Below are 20058 nucleotides of genomic sequence, written 5' to 3' on the forward strand. Positions count from 1 at the left end.
TATTTGGTGCCTCGAGCTGAGGAGTTGATAGGGAAGTGAAATCTCAGAAAGAAAGCCTTTCTAGGTTGGCCTGGTTACCGCTCACGCTTCCTTCCACAGAAATTTCAATTCCCAGAGGCAGGGGCGGTAGTTACACCGGCTTATCTTTTTACTTGGTTTGTGATGTATGGATGTATAGAGGTTTCAAAACTTACTGTGTAAATATTTTTGGCCTTTCTCTTTAAGACTTCTACTTTTTTGGGTCTTAAGAAAGTTTTTCCTATTTTGATGTCATAGGGTTAATTTTCAGTTTTTCTTCTAAAAATGTTACAATTTTGCTTTCTAGCCTTAAGGTTTAAAAATCCACCTGGAGTTTATTTTGCGAGATGGTCTAATTTTTTTTCCATATGTAACTAATTTTCTCAGTATCATTATGAAAATTATTTATCATTTCCTCAATGATTTGTATTGCCAACTTTCTAGTATAGAGTATCAACAATATTCAGTACCAAATTGCCATATATATGTGGTTCTGTTTCTGGGTTCCCTATTCTGTGTGGTTGATTTGTTTATCTCTATGCCAACATTATGCTGTCTAAATTATCATAGCTTTATAATAGGATGATGGCTGTTAGGATAAATCATTCCACATTGTTCATCTTCTTCAAAAGTATCTTATTTTCAGTCTTTTCTTTTACATGTGAATTATAGGGGTCATATTGTCAAGTTCTGTTAACAACCTTCATGGGATTTCTAGTGGAATTGAATTTATTGAAATAATTTAGTGAGAACAGACATTTTTATGAAACTGAATTTTTTTCATCTACCAACATGGTATATCTTCCCATTCATTTAAATTTCCATTTATGCCTGATGGTAAAGTTTTAGAATTTCCTCTGTAAAAGTTTTACTCAGATTTTGTTAGATATATTCTAGATACATTATGATTTTGTTTCTATTGGAATGAGATGTTTTATTACATTTATGCTTGGGTATTGCCTCTGTGTAGGAATGCTATTAATTTTTTGCATGTTGATCTTATTCCCAGTAACCTTGTTGAATTGTCTCATTAGTTTTGACAGTTTGTAGATTCTCTTGGATCTTCTGTATGATCATATTATTTGTAAATAATAATTTTTATTTTTTCAATTCTTAGACTTTTAAAACTTGTTAGGGGCTGGGCATGGTGTTTCATGCCTGTAATCCCAGCACTTTGGAAGGCTGAGGCAGGCGGATCGCCTGAGGTCAGGAGTTTGAGACCAGCCTGGCCAACATGGTAAACCCCGTGTCTACTAAAAATACAAATTCAGCTGGACATGGTGGCAGGCACCTGTAATCCCAGCTACTTGGGAGGCTGAGGAGGGAGAGTCGCTTGAACCTGGGAGGCAGAGGTTGCAGTGAGCCGAGATTGTACCTTTGCACTCCAGCCTGGGCAACAAGAGCGAGACTTCGTCTCAAAAAAGAAAAAACCCAAAAAGTCCCAAAAAACTGGTTGGGATTTCCTGTATAGGCCTAACTTGAAGCAGTACTAACAAACATTTTTATATTGTTTCTAATTTTAAAGAGAATGCTTTAAAATTCTACTATTAAATATCAGGTTAAGAGAATTTTCTTGTATTCTTAGTTTGCTAAAAGTTTCTTAATATAGTACATAGATGTTGAATTTTTATTCCTGTATCTTTTGAAATGATCTTACGGTTTTTCTCCTAAATATGTTAATATGGCAGCTTACATTACTAGATTTAGCAATGTCAGTCTATCCTTGAATTCCTGGGATAAATCTTACTTGATTATGACACAGTTAAGTAGATATATGTATATAGACATAGACATTTAGATGATATAGATGGACACACTTTGCTTAACTAAATTGATTAAATTCATTAATTTATGTTGGACATTTTCATCTCTGTTAGTAAATGAGCCTGCCTATAGTCTTTTCTTATCCATTTTTGCCATTTTGGGCATTGAGATTATACTAGTTGATACGGTTTAGCTGTGTCCCCACCCAAATCTCAACATGAATTGTATTTCCCAGAATCCCTATGTGTTGTGGGAGGGACCCAGGGGGAGCTAATTGAAACATGGGGGTCGGTCCTTCCCATGCTATTATCATGATAGTGACTAAGTCTCATGAAATATGATGGGTTTATCAGGGTTTTCCATTTTTGCTTCCTCCTCATTTTGTCTTGCTACTGCCATGTAAGAAATGCCTTTCACCACCTGCTATGATTCTGAGAACTCCCCAGTCATGTGGAACTGTAAGTCCAATTAAACCTCTTTTTCTTCGTAGTCTCGGGTATGTGTTTATCAGCAGCATGAAAACAGACTAGTACAGTCAATTTGTACCAGTAGAGTGGGTGTTGCTGAAAAGATACCTGAAAATATGGAAGCAACTTTGGAAATGGGTAACAGGCAGAGATTGGAACAGTTTGGAGGGCTCAGAAGAAGACAGGTTTAAAATGTGGGAAAGTTTGGAACCTCCTAGAAATTTGTTGAATGGCTTTGACAAAAATGCTGATAGTGATATGAACAATAAGGTCCAAGCTGAGATGATCTCAGATGGAGATGAGGAACTTGTTGGGAACTGGAGCAAAGGTGACTCTTGTTATGTTTTAGCAAAGAGACTGGCAGCATTTCGCCCTTGCCCTAGAGAAATGTGGAACTCTGAACTTGAGAGAGATGATTTGTGGTGTCTGGAAGAAGAAACTTATAAGCAGCAAAGCATTTAAAAGGTGACTTGGGTGCTGTTGAAAGGGAAACAGAGCATAAACGTTCAGAAAATTTGTAGCCTGATGATGCAGTAGAAAAGAAAAACCCATTTTTCTGAGGAGAAATTCAAGCCAGCTGCAGAAACATGCAAATTTAGCAAGGAGCCTAATGTTACTCCCCAAGACTGTGGGGAAAATGTTTCTAGACCATGTCTCCAGGCCATGTCAGAGACCTTCACAGCAGGCCCTCCCATCACAAACCGGGAGGCCTGAAAGAAAAATGTGGTTTTGGGGCCAGGCCCAGGGTCTCCATGCTATGTGCATCCTAGGGACTTGGTGCCTTGTGTCCCAGCCACTCCAGTCATGGCTGAAAGGGGCTGATGTAAAGCTTGGGTTGTGGCTTCAGAGGATGGAAGCCCCAACCTTGGCAGATTCCTAGTGGTAATGAGCCCGCAAGGGCACAGAAGAATTGAGGTTTGGAAACCTCTGCCTAGATTTCAGAAGATGTATGGAAACGCCAGGATATACAGACAAAAGTTTGCTGCAGGGGCGGGGTCCTCATGGAGAACCTCTGCTAGGGCAGAGTGGAAGGGAAATGTGGGGTTGGAGTCTCCACAGAGAGTTCATACTGGGGCATTTCCTAGTGGAGCTGTGAGAAGAGGGGCACCGTCTTCCAGACCCCAGAATGGTAGACCAGTGACAGCTTGCACCATGCATCTGGAAAAGCTGCAGACATGCAATGTTAGCCTGTGAAAGCAGCTGGGAGGGAGGCTGTACCCTGCAAAGCCACAGGGGTGGAGCTGCCCAAGACCATGGGAACACATCTCTTGCATCAGCATGACCTGAATGTGAGACCTGGAGTCAAAGGAGATCATTTAATTTGACTGCCCTGCTGGATTTCAGACTTGCATGGACCCTGTAACTGCTTTGTTTTGGCCAATTTCTTTCATTTGGAACAGCTGTATTTACCCAATACCTGTACCCCCATTGTATTTAGGAAGTAACTAGATTGCTCTTAATTTTACAGGCTCATAGGCAGAAGGGACTTGCCTTGTCTCAGATGAGAATTTGGACTGTGGACTTTTAGGTTAATGCTGAAATGAGTTAAGACTTTGGGGGACTGTTGGGAAGGCATGATTGGTTTTGAGATATAAGAACATGAGATTTGGAGGAGCCAGGGGCAGAATGATATAGTTTGGCTGTGTCCCTACCGAAATATCAACTTGAATTGTATCTCCCAGAATTCCCGTGTGTTGTGGGAGGGACCTGGGGGAGGTAATTGAATCATGGGGGCTGGTCTTTCCTGTGCTATTCTCATGACAATGACTAAGTTTCACGAGATCTGATGGGTTTATCAGGAGTTTCCGCTTTTGCTTCTTCCTCATTTTCTCTTGCTGCTTCCATGTAAGAAGTGCCTTTTGCCTCCCACCATGATTCTGAGGCCTCCCTAGCCATTTGGAACTGTAAGTTCAATTAATCCTCTTCTTCTTCTCAGTCTTGGGTATGCTTTTATCAGCAGCATGAAAATGGACTAATACGCTAGTCCTATAAGATAAGCTGGATAGCTTTCCCTATTTTTTATTCTTGGAATATCTTGCTTAAAATAGGGGTTACCTGTTTCTTTAAGATTTGGTGATACTTGTCTATAAACAACTTTTGACTGATGTTTTCTTGTGGACATATTTTTGACTGCTGAATTAATTTCTTTGATATCATGAATATGTTCAGGTTTTCTATATTCTTCTTTAGTCAAATTTAGTTTGTTTATACAGAATATTCCAAAAGTCTTAGTGCAGTTTTAAGCTTAAATGACTTCAAGAGTATAAATGACATGGACTTATACAAAAATGATCTGCAATCAATTTAACTTTTTTTGAGTTTTATGACTTCTGAATAACAAATTTTAATTTTTTGTTCCAATCAGTATTTGCCATAGGGGAACTGAAACAAAAAATTAAAATTAAAAATTTATTATTAAATTTCTTTATAAGATTTTTTTCCTCCTTTTTGTCTTGTGCGATTTATTTGTTGAGGAAACCAGCTTATTAGTCTGTAAAGTTTCCCACTGTCTTAGGAATTCCTAGACAACACCCAGATTCAGTGACTCACTAGGAGGACTCACAGGACTCAGCATATAGTCATGCTCATGGCTGTGATTTATTATAGCGAAGGATACAAAGCAGTACCAGTAAAGGGAAAAGGCAAATGGAGCAAAGTCTGGAGGAAACCAGCCACAAGCCTTGAAAAGTCCTCTGCTCATGGAGTCACACAGGATGAACCTAATTCCCTCAGGAACAAGTTGTGACAACACATGTGAAATGTCTACCAGGGAAGCTCACTAGAGACTTTGTGCCCAGGGTGTTTATTAGAGGCTGCTTATCTAGGCATTCTCTGCATGGCATATACAAAATTCCAGACTCTCAAAAAGAGAGGAGGTGTTTAACTTAAACCACATTGTACAAACTGTTTAGGCACAGTGACCTGTCTTAGTAGTTCTGGGACTGGTGGCAACACTTCGAAATCCAAGTTCACAGGGTCAACCTTGCAAACAGTTTGTTCTAAAAAACTTTTCTATTTCAAATTTGGGATTATAGGAATTTTACTTAACATTTTTGGTTTTATGTTTGTGTTTTTTTCCCTCTTATGCTAAAACTGTTGGTTTCTAGTATAATAACATTAATAAAATTAATCTCTTTTAATATCAGTATAACAATACCAATGCTATTGCTAACAATATGGTTACTGGGAAAAAGTTTACAATTTTTTTTATAGTTCTTTTGGTTCTTGCCGTATATCTCACTTAGAATTTATAATCTAATTACTCTGTTTAATGTCACTTGAAATAATTGTTCTTTGTGTTTAAGCTAGCAAGTTGATACATAAGTTAGTTTATTTCATTTTACTTTCAAATTTTGGGAATAGTTTTTAACATTCTTGATTCAGCTTTGCTTTATAATTATGTTAGAAATTTATATAGTTTCAGAGTCAAAACTAGAAAATAAGGTAAATTTGACGAAGTCTAGTTTCTATCCTTCTCTCTTTGCCCTTTTCTTTGCTTTCCCATAGGTAAACAATGTAATTAGCTTTGATTTATCTTTCTTTTGTGTCTGCTTTTAAAATGGAATTAAATTTGTATTGTTTTCCTAGATAAACGCAGGCTTACTATTGACGCTGTCCAGCCCCTAGTTTTGTTCATTTAATAATATTTCTTATAATACACTATAATTTCTTATAATTACACTATAACATTATATATAATTCCTTACTAGCAGCTATTTCTTATCTGGCATGGGATTACCATCATACCATGGGCCCCAAACCTATCTTTAGGTTTTGATTGGTTATAGAAAACTTTTTCCTAACCAGAGCTTTTGGCAGAGAACTGGAAAAACAAAACAAAACAAAAAAAAAAAAAAACAAAACAAAACAAAACAAAAAAACTGCTCTCCTGAGCTAGTGAGTAAATATTTTGTTTTTGCTTTTAATATCCCTTTTAAATTGAATAAGCCATCTTTTGAATATCTGAACTTTTTATTCAGGTACCTCAGTTATTTCATTCTAACTTCACTACTTACATGGGCCCCAAACCACATATCCTGTCCTGACAGATGGACCTTAAAACCTTAGCTACTGACCCCTAGGTTCAGTTTCTACTTTGTATGTTCTTAAGTTGTTATGCTGTCTGCATATACTCTTGTAACTTTGGCTTTGGGTTACCTCTTTGTTTTTGAACTCTGGGTATTTCTAAGCTATATACCTTTTTTGGGGTTTATATGTTTTCTAGCATTTCTATGTGTTTGGAGAAAGATCAGTTCACTGTCATGTTGCAAGTAGATCAAATGTATTCACAGGTATACTTCAGAGATATTGCAAGTTCAGCTCCAGACCACTGTAATATTAAATAAAGTGAATATTGTAATAAAGTGAGTCTCACACATTTTTTGGTTTCCCAGTGCATATAAAAGTTTTGTTTACACTGTACTGCAGCCTATTTATATATGTGCAGTAGAATAACATTATGTCTAAAAAAAGCAGTATACATACTTTAATTTAAAAATACATTATTCCTAAAAAATGCTAACGATCATCTGAGCCTTCAGTGAGTTGTAGTCTTTTTGCTGGTAGAGAGTCTTGCCTCAATGTTGATGGCTGCTGACTGATGAAGGTTGTGATTGCTGAAGGTTGGGGTTACTGTGGCAATTTTGAAAAAATAAGACAACAATGAAGTTTACCCCATTGACTGACTCTCCCTTTCAAGAAAAATTTCTCTGTGGCATATGACGCTGTTTGAGAGCATTTTACCCACAAGAGAACTTCTTTCAAAATTGGAGTCAGTTCTCCCAAACCTTGCTGCTGCTTTATCAACTAAGTTTATGAAATATTTCAAATCCGTTGTTGCTCACAACAATGATGCAATGTATATATAATAGCATCTTCACCAGAAGTAGATTCTATTTCAGAAAACCACTTTTGGCAGGGTGGGTGGCTCATGCCTGTAATCTCAGCACTTTGGGAGGCAGAGTTAGGTGGATCACTTGAGGTCGGGAGTTTGAGACCAACCTGGACAACATGGTGAAACCCAGTCTCTACTAAAAATGCAAAAATTAGCTGGTCGTGGTGGTGGACACCTGTAATCCCAGCTACTCAGGCGGCTGAAGCAGGAGAATCACTTGAACCCAGGACACGGAGGTTGCAGTGAGCCCAGATTGCGCCACTGCACTCCAGCCTGGGTGACAGATTAGGACCCTGTCTAAAAACAAAAACCAAACAACAACAACAAAAAACCTTATTTTAAAAAAACTCAGTTTCTTTGCTCATTCATGAGAAGCAGCTCCTCATTTTTTAAAGTTTTATCATAAGATTGCAGCAATTCAGTCACATCTTTTAGACTCTACTTCTAATTATAATTCTTTTGCTATTTCTGTCATACATGCAGTTATTTCTTCCAATGACGTCTTGAACCCCTCAAAGTCATACACGAGGCTTGGAATCAACTTCTTCCAAACTCCTGCTCCTGTTGATATTTTGATCTCCTTTTATGAAACATGGATGTTCTTAATAGCATCTAGAATGGGAAATCCTTTCCAGAAGGCTTTCAATTGACTTTGCCCAGATCCATCAGAGGAATTGGTATCTATGACAGGTATGGCTTTACAAAATGTATTTTTTAATTAATAAGACTTGAGGTAGGGTGTGGGTGGCTCACACCTGTAATCCTAGCACTTTGGGAGGCTGAGGCAGGCAGATTGCCTGAGCTTAGGAGTTCAGGACCAGCCTGACCAACATGGTGAAACCCTGTCTCTACAAACAATACAAAAATTTTCTGGGCATGGTGGCACACACCTGTAGTCCCCGCTATTCAGGAGGCTTTGAGGTCCTCCAATCTCTTGAACCTGGGAGGCAGAGGTTGCAGTGAGCCAAGATTGTGCCAGTGTACTGCAGCCTGGGCAACAGAGCAAGACTCTGTTTACAGAAAAAAAAAATTAATAAGACTTGAAAGTCAAAATTACTCCTTGATCTATGGGCTGCAGAATGGATGTTGTATTAGCAGTCAAGAAAACAATGTGAATCTTTTTGTCATCTCCATCAGAGCTCTTGGATGATCAGGTGCATTGTTAATGAGCAGTACTATTTTGAGAGGAATCTTTTTTTTTTTTCTGAGCAATAAGTCTAATTGAAAGGCTTAAAATATTCAGTAAAACATGCAGTAAACAGATGTACTGTCATCTAAGTGTTGTTGTTCCATTTATAGAGCACAAGCACAAAAGATTTAGCATAATTCTTAAGGGCCCTAGGATTTTGGAATAGCAAATGAGCATTGGCTCCAACATAAAATCACCAGCTGCATTAGCCCCTAACAAGAGTCAGTCTGTCCTTTGAAGCTTTAAAGTCAGACATTGACGTCTCCTCTCTAGCTGTGAAAGACCCAGGTGTTATCTTCTTCCAATAGAAGACTGTTTCATCTACACTGAAAATAGGTTGTTTGGTGTAGCCATCTTTGTCAGTGATCTTAGCTAGATCTTCTGGATAACGTGCTGCAGCTTCTACATCAGCACTTGCTGCTTCACCTTGTGCTTTCCTGAAACCTCATGAACCAACCTCTGCTAGCTTCCAATCTTTCTTTCACAGCTTCTTCACCTCTCTTAACCTTCATAGAATTGAAGAAGATTGGGTTCTTGCTATAGATTAGATTTTGGCTTAATGGAATGCTGTAGCTGGTTTGATCTTCTATCCAGGCATCTAAAGCTTTCTCTGAATCAGCAATAAGGCTGTTTTGCTTTCTTATCATTCATGCGTTCACAGAAGTAGCACTTTTAATTTCCTTCAAAAACTTTTACTTTACATTTGTAACTTGGCTGTTTGGCACAAGAGGCCTAGCTTTTGGCCTGTCTCAGCTTTCGACGTATTTTCCTCACTAAGCTTAATCATTTCTTGCTTTTGATTGTAAGTGAGAGATGTGAGATTCTTCCTTTCATTGCAATATTTAGAGGCCGTTGTAGGGTTATTCATTGGCCCAATTTCAATATGTTGTGTCTGGGAATAGGGAGGCCCAAGGAGAGAAACAAAGGAACTGCTGGTTGTTGGAGCAGTCAGAATGTGTACATTTATTAAGTTTGCCTATGGGCATGGTTCATGATGCCTCAAAACAATGACAATAGTAACACCATAGATCACTGATCACAGATCACCATACCAGATACAATAACAGTGAAAAAGTTGGAAATATTGTGAGAATTACTAAATTGTGACCCAGAGACACAAAGTGAGCACATGCTATTGGAAAAATGGTGCTGATAGACTTGTTCGATGCAGGGTTGCCACAAATCTTCAGTTTGTAAAAGCGATATCTACGAAGCTCAGTAAAGTGAAGCACGGTAAAATGAGATATATCTATACTTCTATCACCCATGTGTCATCTGTTTTCTGTAATTGATTGGCTGAAGGAACACACACACATTCATATATTTGAAACAATTTTAAAGGATGTATCTTAAAATTATAACATTTCTTAACAAATCTTTTCCCTTTCTTTCACTTCAAGAGATGACTGATTTTCTGTAATAGTTATTTTAAGGTATATTTCAGCATATTCTCATCCTTTTTTTCTCCTCTCCGCCTTGCTTTTCCTTTTTATTTTTTCTCTAAATCAAAGAAAAATTTACGTAGAGGAACCTAGGTCAACTGATCTTAGTGCTTCTTTCATAAGGGTAATACATATAATCACAAGGCTTTTAGACAACATTATAGTGAATATAAATTCTTTTAAATAAAATAGAAAAAATTACCTAAGTACAATTTGTGGGTACTGGTACAGATTCGTGGGTCAGGGTAGTTTTTCAGCCCGTGAAGAGCCTTTTCCCAATTACATTTATTCCTATTTGATTTTGTGTGTTTCTTTTACTTGTGCTCTCTTCTAACTTGTCTCTTCCCTGTTGCTTTCCTTTATGCGCCTCCTCTATTTGCAGTGGAGATGTTTCATTGAAACTGCATCTAGTATTGGGATGCCATAGAGGAACCTTGGTATTTTGTAAATTTCAACTAGATTTTTTTCTTTGTGCTCTTCTGCGAGTTTGAATATAGAAGCAATATTGATATGAAGTAAATAGCTTGGAAGTGTATAAGTCGTAGTTTAATCTTCAGGTCTCTTGAAGAGATCTGTAGTTTTCACAAAAATTCTTCTTTGAGGAGGACACATTTACTTGCAACTTTGCGCCAGAATTAAGAATTTTGTAAAAGTGTAAGAAAAATTGGCCACTTTTAAGTTTCCTTAGGTAAAACTGATAGTAATTTTATTCCTATTTGTTTTTGCTAGCTTTATCATATAAGATGTTTTAGTTAGAGGAAAAAACAAGGCAAGAAAGACTATTAAATCTTTAGACTAAGTAGTTACAAGGAAAGTTAATTTTCAGAATCTCCCAAAATATATTATTGTTATTATTATCTTTTGGTTATAAGAGTTATTCTGTTTTAAAATTTATTTATTTATTTATTTATTTATTTATTTATTTATTTTCCTTTCTTTTTATTTTATTTTTTATTATACTTTAAGTTCTAGGGTACATGTACACAACATGCAGGTCTGTTACATATGTATACATGTGCCATGTTGGTGTGCTGCACCCATTAACTCATCATTTACATTAGATATATCTCCTGATGCTATCCCTCCCCCCTCCCCACACCACACAGCAGGTCCCAGTGTGTGATGTTCCCTACCCTACGTCCAGGTGTTCTCATTGTTCAGTTCCCACCTATGAGTGAGAACATGTGGTGTTTGGTTTTCTGTCCTTGCAATAGTTTGCTTGGAATGATGGTTTCTAGCTTCATCCATGTCCCTACAAAGGACATGAACGCATCCTTTTTTATGGCTGCATAATATTCCATGGTGTATATGTGCCACATTTTTTTAATCCAGTCTATCATTGATGGACATTTGGATTGGTTCCAAGTCTTTGCTATTGTGAATATTGCTGCAGTAAACATACGTGTGCGTGTGTCTTTATAGCAGCATGATTTATAATCCTTTGGGTATATACCCAGTAATGGGATGACTGGGTCAAATGGTATTTCTAGTTCTAGATCCTTGAGGAATCGCCACACTGTCTTCCACAATGGTTGAACTAGTTTACACCCCCACCAGCAGTGTGGGACTTATGAGACTTATTCTGTTTTAAAATTAATTAATTAATTGATTAATTTATTATTTCTTTTGTAGGGACTGAGTCTCACTGTGTTGCCCAGGCTGGTCTCAAATTCCTGGCTTCAAGTAATCCTCTTTCCTTGGCCTCTTAAAATGCTGGGATTACAGGCATGAGTCATTGTGCCTGGCCATAAGACTTATTCTCTAAGAAGCTTTGAGGCATAATACTTCTTCACTTATTTTATAAAAGAGCCTGGAGAAAACCCAGTGCCAAAACGGTATATGTGCTATTTAAAGGTGTGCATTGATTGGCAAACTTGAAAATGAGATGTTTTATAATTGACCTTCGATTCAGATGATGAGTTCATGCAGTTCTAGGCATTTGTGGACGTGTTTAATGAAAACATGAGGAATGCATGAAAGCTAGTGAGAATCTCAACTTTGACTTCTCCTGATATTTCAGACTATGGCATTTGCCATCATTTTTCTTTATGCCTTTATTATGTCATTTGTGTCAAAAGTTACATCAACCTGGATTTATGCATATTTATTACATTAAGTATACTTTGAGTATAGTATATAAACTTAAACATGAATTTATAGGTAGCAACAATAAAATATACATCAACTAATAAGAAAAAACAGGGTTTAACAAGATAATTCCAGGTCCTATAGTTGTCACTGTTCCATGATGGGTTGAAATTAAGAGAGAAAGCTCAATTTTCCATCTAATTGAATTTACCAAAGCAGGACCTTTCATCCACATGTTGAAAACAGGAGCATGTCTTTTCTCACAACCTGTAAACCAACCAATGGAAAGATTGACAGCTGGGTGAAGAGAATACAACCTTATATTTGGTTTCAGCCAGCCAGAGTTTTAATCACAGCTGTGGTGATGAGGGGAGTGGGAAGATTTGCCTTTCACACAGCAACTTAAACAAACACAGCATAATATCTCCATTGCTCTCCAAGTCATTTCCTGCTTCCGCATTCTTCATGCACGTCCTTCACGTTGCATTTATGGAAACTCAATCAGAAAGCTAGCTTTTGGGTTATTTTGTTTCTATCATAGTCTATGGGAATGACAAGATAAAGTTACTACTAATCACTGAAGCATGTGGGGAATTAACCGAAAAAAAGGCCTCTACTGAATATATTACAAAAATTTGAGAAAGGGTTATATTTTAGAAGTCCACTCATTTGGACAGTATTTGAGCCTTTGGGTTTCTTCTCATTCAGCTTTCTCTGTATGCAAGCTGCCTTATTGAAAATCGGAACCATTGAATGCAGATGTTTTCTGTATTCACAGTAAAAAGGAGGCTAAAGCTAATAAATAGAAAGTGACCTGTGTAGCTGCATGTATTCTTTCTTTTGCTGGCAAAGATGTGACTGTCTCTTTATTATACATCCAAGAATGCTGAATCCTATAAAATGATTAGATTCAGGAGAAAAGTTGTTAGGCTTTGAGATACCAAATATGAATATCAATTAACAAGAGCAACAAGAGAAAAAAAAATCACAAAAATCGTGGTATGTAAATTAAGAATGGCTGGGAGCAATTACTTTATATGGCAAAGCCAGGAAGACATTAGAAACACCTATATTTCTTTGTTTTCAACTCATGAACAAATGTAGAAAACATGTTATAATGCATAAATTAAAAAGGATACCTATTTCATAATATCCAAGGTAAGGAGACATGGTAGAGGGAGAAGGAAATGATGACGGAAGTCCTTGAATAAAAGCAATTCTGACAAAAAGAGGGTGTGTCCTTCTACAAGGGCCAAGCTATGCCATGTCTCACATGCTGATTTTTTGAGTAGACTTCTTGCAATATATATTTTCCCTGTACTCTAGAGTTTATAGGATGTGGTTCGCTAACATTAACAAAACAGCAGTTTCTTTCCCTCACAGAGAAGCCTGCTTAAGCAAAGCAAGACATAAGCAGCTAGAATACTTTGCTAATTATTTACATGCAGACAAAGATAGATGAAATGTGGGTTTTGTGTTTATTTTATATTACTGTCTGATCTATGAATGAATAAAGGAATAGAAAGTTTCTTACACATTTCACTTTGATTTTATTTACTTGTAGGACATCTAACAATGATACTTGAAAAACAGACACTAAGTCTTAGTTAATTCATTTTTTCCTTCTAATATTACATATAGTGGTATTGAGTTTTCTCTTTATGTTCAAATCATAGGTATGTATGGTAATAATGCCATCTATCTTCTATAACCCGGTCAAGGCTAAAACCTGGTTGTTTGTCTTTTGATGAAAAATCTGTAAACATTTAAGTTTCATTATGGAAACTGCACCCTTTTATGGCTTGCAGCTTAATTAGAATTTTGGAGAGGTTCTCTCTCTATTTGCATTTTCTCCATGCGCTTGGTCTTATTTTCTCAGTAAAAGAATTGTAATTTAATGCTAGATTTGGACATATAGTTCGACTTTCTTTTTCTTAATGAGAAAAGACAAAAATCAAGCATCAGACAAGAGACTAAAATATAACAGAATAAAGTACTGAAAAGAACAGCCACATGTATGTAAACCCTATGGAGATTTTAGCTTAAGTCCATGTAAGTATAATATCATTATTTGCAAAATGCATGATGTTTGAAAGAATCAAAGAAAACCACACCAAATTGTTTAAGTAGTTATTTATGTAATAAATGCTGATTCTATCTTGGATTTTTTGCCATGTAGAAGGAATTTTTCTTGTTTGTTATCTACTAATCTGCTGTCTATTGCTATGGATTTGCTTATTCTGGATATATCACGTAAATGGAACCATACAATATGTGACCTTTGTGTCTACCTTCTTTCACTGAGCATATTTTTGACACACACACACACACACACACACACACACACACACCCCATTACCACAATTTGTTTATCTGATTATCCACTGATGGGCGTTTGAGCTATTTTCACTTTTTTTGCTGTTATCAATAATATTGCTATAAACATTCATGTGCAAGTTTTTGTGTGGACATCTTTTCATTTCTGTTAGTCAGATGGTAATTCTGTGTTTAACTTTTTGAGGAACAGCCCAACTGTTTTCCACAGCAGCTGCACCATTTTACTTGCCTACCAGGAAGGTACCAGGGTTCTTATTTCTATACATCCTTGCCAACTTTTTCTTTTTTTGAGATGGAGTCTCGCTCTGGTGCCCAGGCTGAAGTGCAGTGGCATAATCTTGGCTCACTGCAGCCTTCACCTCCTGGGTTCAAGTGATTCTTGGGCCTCACATTACAGGCACACACCACCATTCCTGTCTAATTTTTGTATTTTTAGTAGATACAGTTTCCCATGTTGACCAGGCTGGTGGTCTTGAACTCCTGGGCTCAAGCGATCATCCACCTTGCCCTCCCAAAGTGCTCGGATTACAGGTATGAGCCACTATGCCTGGCTCTTGCCAACATTTTTAATTTGTTTGATTAAAGGTATCCTAATGGGTATGAAATTGCATTTCCTTAATGACCAGTGATGTTGAACATCTTTTCATGTGCTTATTGGAGATCTGTATATCTCTTTTGGAGAAATGCCTATTTTGCTCGTTTGCCCATTTAAAAATTTGGATTGCTTATCTATTTGTTGTTGAGTTGTAATGATTCTTTATGTATTCTGGATATTAATCCTTTATCAGATATAATTTAAGGGATACTAATTTCATATCAGAATAACTGCAAAATTTTTTTCCCATTCTGTAATATCCTTTGATACACAAATATTTTAATTTTTTATGAAGTCCAACCTATCTATTTTTACTTTTATTGTTCATGCTTTTGTGAAAGTTTAGGAATCCATTTCCAAATCTAAAGTCATGAAGATTTAAGTGTATGGTTTCTTTAGTAGTTCTATAATTGTAGCTTTCATATTTAGGTCATTGATCCATTTGGAGTTTTTTTTTTTTTTAATAAGGAGTGAGGTAGGAGTCCAACTTTATTGTTTGTGGTTATACATTTGTTCCTGCATCATTTATTGAAGAGACTCTTCTTTCTCTGTTGAATGGCCTTGGCACCCTTGTCAAAAATCAATTCATCATAGATGTTTGGGTTTATTTCTGGACTCTCAAGTTTTATTATGTTGTTCAGTATATCTATTATTATGCCAGTACTATACTGTTTGGGTTATTTTAGCTATGTAGTAAGTTTTGAAATTGGGAATTGTGAGTCTTGCAACCATATGTTACTTTTGAAGTATTGTTTTGGCTATTTGGGGGGTTCTGTGCAGTTCCATGTGAATTTGAGGAACTGTAGATTGATTTGGGTAATATTGTTAGATAACAATATTAAGTCTTACAATTCATGAACATGGGAAATAGTTTCACTTATTTAGGTCTTTTAAAGTTTCTTTCAGCAATGTTTTATAGTTTTCAGTTTATGTCCTTCACCTCCTTCATTAAATGTATTCCTGAGTATTTTGTTCTTTTGGGTGCTATTGTAAATGAAATTGTTTTAAATTTCCTTTTCAGTTTGTTAATTGCTGCTGTATAAAACACAACTGATTTTTGTATGTTGATCTTATACCCTGTAAGTTTGCTGAATTTGCTTATTAGCACTGGTAGGTTTTTTTTGTGGATTCTATGCGATTTTGTCATTTGCAAATAGAAGTAGTTTTACTTATTTGTACTTCTAAAGGTGTCGTAAATTTGGATGCCTTTTATTTCTTTTTCTTGAATCATTCCTTTGATTAGAACTTCCAGTACAGTGTCAAATAGCAGTGGTCAAAGCAGGCATCATGTTTTCTTCCTGATCTTAGGGGAAAGCTTTCATTCTTTCACCATTAGTGTGATGTTAGCTATGGGTTTTTCATAAATGCCCTTTATCATATTAAATAAATTCTTTTCTCTCCTAGTTTGTGAGTGCTTTTTTTTTTAATCATGAAAGGATATAGAATTTGGTCAAATACTCTTTCTGCATGTATTGAGATAATCATGTAATATATTACTCCATCCCTTTAATGTGGTGCATTATATTAATTGATTTTCATATCTTCAATCACACTTGGATTCCTGAGTTACACTTCATTTGGTTGTGGTGAATATGTTTTTAAAATGTGCTGTTGGATTTGGTTTGCCAGTATTTTGTTGCAGAATTTTACATCTGTATTAATAAGGGATATTAAGTTATAGTTTTCTTTTGATGTCTTTGTTTGGCTTTAGTATCAGAGTAATGCTGACCTCACAAAATGTGTTAGGAAGTGTTCCCTCTCCTGCTTTATTGGAAAAGTTTGAGAAGGAATGGTGTTAATTCTTATTTTAGTGTTTGGTAGAATTAACCAGTGAAGCCATGTAGCACAGACTTTTCTTTGTTGGGAGGTTTTTGAATACCGAGTCTGTTAAGGTTTTTTCTTTAGATCTGTTAAGATTTTTTACTTCTTAAATCAGTTTTGATAATTTATGTGTTTCTAGGAATTTGTCCATACATCTAGATTACCTAATTTGTTGCTGTACATAGTTCCAAGTAATCTCTTATAATTCTTTTAGTTTCTATAAAGGTCAATACTAATGTCTCTGCATTCTTGTCAGACTTTAGTTATTTTCATCTTTCTTTTTTTATAGTCAGTGTGGCTAAAAGTTTGTTGGTTTAGTTGATGTATTAGTCAGGGTTCTCCAGAGAAACAGAACCAATAGGATATATAGAGATGGATAAGAGGAGATTTATTATGGGAATTGGCTTATGTGATTATGGAAGCCAAGAGGTCCCATGATATACTGTCTGCATGCTGGATAACCAAGAAAGCCAATTGTATAATTCAGTCAAGAGTCTGAAGGCTGGAGAACCAGGGAACTGATGGTATAATTCCAAGTCTGAAACTGAAGTCCTAAGAACCGGGGAGGCTACTAGTGTAAGTCTCAGAGTTTGAAGGCCCCAAAACCAGGAGACTTGATGTCCAAGGGTAGGAGAAGATGAATGTCCTAGCTTGAGAAGAGAGAGGACATTTGCTCTCCCACCTTTTTCTTCAATTTGGGTCTTTAGTAGAATGGAAGATACCTGCCCACATTGAGTAGGGCAGATCTTCTTTACTTTGTTACCTGATTAAAATGCTAATGTCTTCTGGATACACAAAAGTTGACATAAAAAAATTAATCATTACAGTTCATTTAAAAAAAATATTTTGGTCTCTAGAACTTCGTTCTGTTATCACTTTAGCTAGGACCGTGGCTATCACCACCACCACCACCACCACCACCACCATCACTACTAACCCCATAACCACAACCTCCATCAACACCACCATTACCAGGACAACCACCACCACTGCCACTACCACCACCAACACCACCACTCTTATCACCACCATGACCACCACCAACACCACCACTACCACCCTAATCAAACCTCCATCAATACCACCATTACCAGGAACAACTACCACCACTGCCACCACCACTACCACTACCATAACCACAACCACCATAAACACCACCATTACTGGGACTATCACCACCACCACTGTCATCACCAGCATGACTACAACCACCATCAACGCCACCATTACCAGGAACTGCCACCACCACCACCACCACCACTGCTATCACTACCACCACCACCATTCCCATCACCACCATGACTACAACCACTGTCAATACCACCATTACCAGGAACCACCACCACCACCCCCACCACCACTCACCACCACCACCACCACTACCACCATAACCACAACCACCACCAACACCACCATTACCAAGACAACCACCACCACTGCCACCACCACCATCCCTATCACCGCTACTATCACCACCACTCCCATCACCACCATGACCACCACCACTACCATCATCACCACCTCCCTTTTCTTCTCATCCATATGGATTTCTGGCTTGTTTCTAAATGTTTTTGTGACAGTTTACACATAGTAGATAGCCCAAATATTTTTATACTGAACTTCTTGATGAAAACTATGAGTCTGTCTAATTAGGAAAAGCTCAAAAAACAAGAGAAGGAGAGATGGGGCATTTGACATTTAAAGGGAAGTAACTTATTTATACATGTACAGTTTACATTGTCTAGTTTTCTATAACCATTTGGTTCATTTTTTTTAGCAAACAAGAGTCATCTTTATGACAACAATTGCACAAAGTAACACATATGCTCAAATTGGATCTGAAGGGAGTGGTGGCAGGGCCAGTTCTGGGAAATCCAGTTTTCTCCATTTCATAGGTCCTCATCCAGAAGTCACATGGATTGACTGAGAGTCACCCATGGCCATCCTCTTTCATTTTCCTTTTTCAGAAAAGTACAGATTATATTTGCAGGAACATGAAATCATCAGCAACTGGGAAGATCTAGACCAAACATCTGACTGTCCCACCATTTTAAGAATTGTATGTTATTCTAACTGGTGTGAGATGGTATCCCATTGTGGTTTTGATTTGCATTTCTGTGATGTCAAGTGATGATGAGCATTTTTTCATGTGTCTGTTGGCTGTGTAAATGTCTTCTTTTGAGAATGTAACAAACCTGCGCGTTGTGCACATGTACCCTAGAACTTAAAGTATAATAATAATAAAAAAAAGAATTGTATGTTAATGAATACAAATTGGAATGCAAGAGGTAATCTCTTACTGTGGTTAAACTGCCCTTAGAGAACTTCAACACAAGCTCCAAACTTGTACTTGAGACAGGATTTGGTCTTTGTCAGAACTCACGCTAGCAAACAGATAGCTTTTCTGAGCAAAGGCATAATGCTTTTTAGAGTTTTTTTTCCTTTTTCTTTTAATTTTATTAAATTAGGCTGTCTCACTTCTAGTGTGGCTTTGTGTTTCTACGAAACTTTTCTCTAGTCAGCTCTTCAAATACAGGCTTTCCTCAGAGATACTGCAGATTCAGTACCGAACCTCCACGATAAAGGAAGTCACTTAAATCTTTAGACTTCCCAGTGCATATAAAAGTTATGTTTTCACTATATTGTAGTCTATTTTGTGCAATAGCGTTATGCCAAAAAAACAGTATATATATATACCTTAACTAAAAATACGTTACTCCTAAAAAATGCTAATGATCATCTGAGCCTTCAGCAAATTGTAATCTTTTTGCTGGTGGAGGGTCTTTCCTAGATTTTGATGGCTGCTGACTGATCAGGGTGATGGTGGTTGTAGGTTAAGTGTGGCTGTGGTAATTTCTTTTATTTTATTTTTTATTATATTTTAAGTTCTGGGATACATGTGCAGAGCGTGCAGGTTTGTTACATACACTTGCCATGGTGGTTTGGTGCACTCATTAACCCATCATATACATTAGGTATTTCTCCTAAAGCTATCCCTTCCCTAGTCCTCCAACCTCCGACAGGCCCCAGTGTGTGATGTTCCCCTCCCTGTGTCCATGTGTTGTCATTGTTCAACTCCCACTTATGAGTGAGAATATGTGGTGTTTGGTTTTCTGTTCCTGTGTTAGTTTGCTGAGGATGGTGGTTTCCGGCTTCATCCATGTCACTGCAAAGGACATGAACTCATTCTTTTTTATGGCTGCAGAGTATTCCATGGTGTATATGTACCACATTTTCTTTATGCAGTCTATCATTGATGGACATTTATGTTGGTTCTAAGTCTGCTATTGTGAACAATGCTGCAGTAAACATACGTATGCATGTGTCTTTGTAGTAGAATGATTTATAATCCTTTGGGTATATACCCAGTAATGGAATTGCTGGGTCAAATGATATTTCTGGTTCTAGATCCTTGAGGAACTGCCACACTGTCTTCCACAATG

At 37.0% G+C, this 20058-nt stretch overlaps 1 long non-coding RNA gene across 1 annotated transcript in view; it reads left to right on the top strand.

Moving 5' to 3' along the window:
• Positions 1-7674: 7674 nt before the first annotated feature.
• The window catches only part of LOC115896453, a 92483-nt gene continuing 80099 nt past the window's right edge, over positions 7675-20058 (top strand). Inside the window, exon 1 of the long non-coding RNA XR_004056340.1 lies at positions 7675-7833. This is a non-coding gene — a long non-coding RNA (uncharacterized LOC115896453). The remainder of the gene's footprint in view (positions 7834-20058) is intronic.

The sequence above is a fragment of the Rhinopithecus roxellana genome, chromosome 3 (genome assembly GCF_007565055.1).
Source record: "Rhinopithecus roxellana isolate Shanxi Qingling chromosome 3, ASM756505v1, whole genome shotgun sequence".
NCBI classification, from domain to species: Eukaryota; Metazoa; Chordata; class Mammalia; order Primates; family Cercopithecidae; genus Rhinopithecus; species Rhinopithecus roxellana.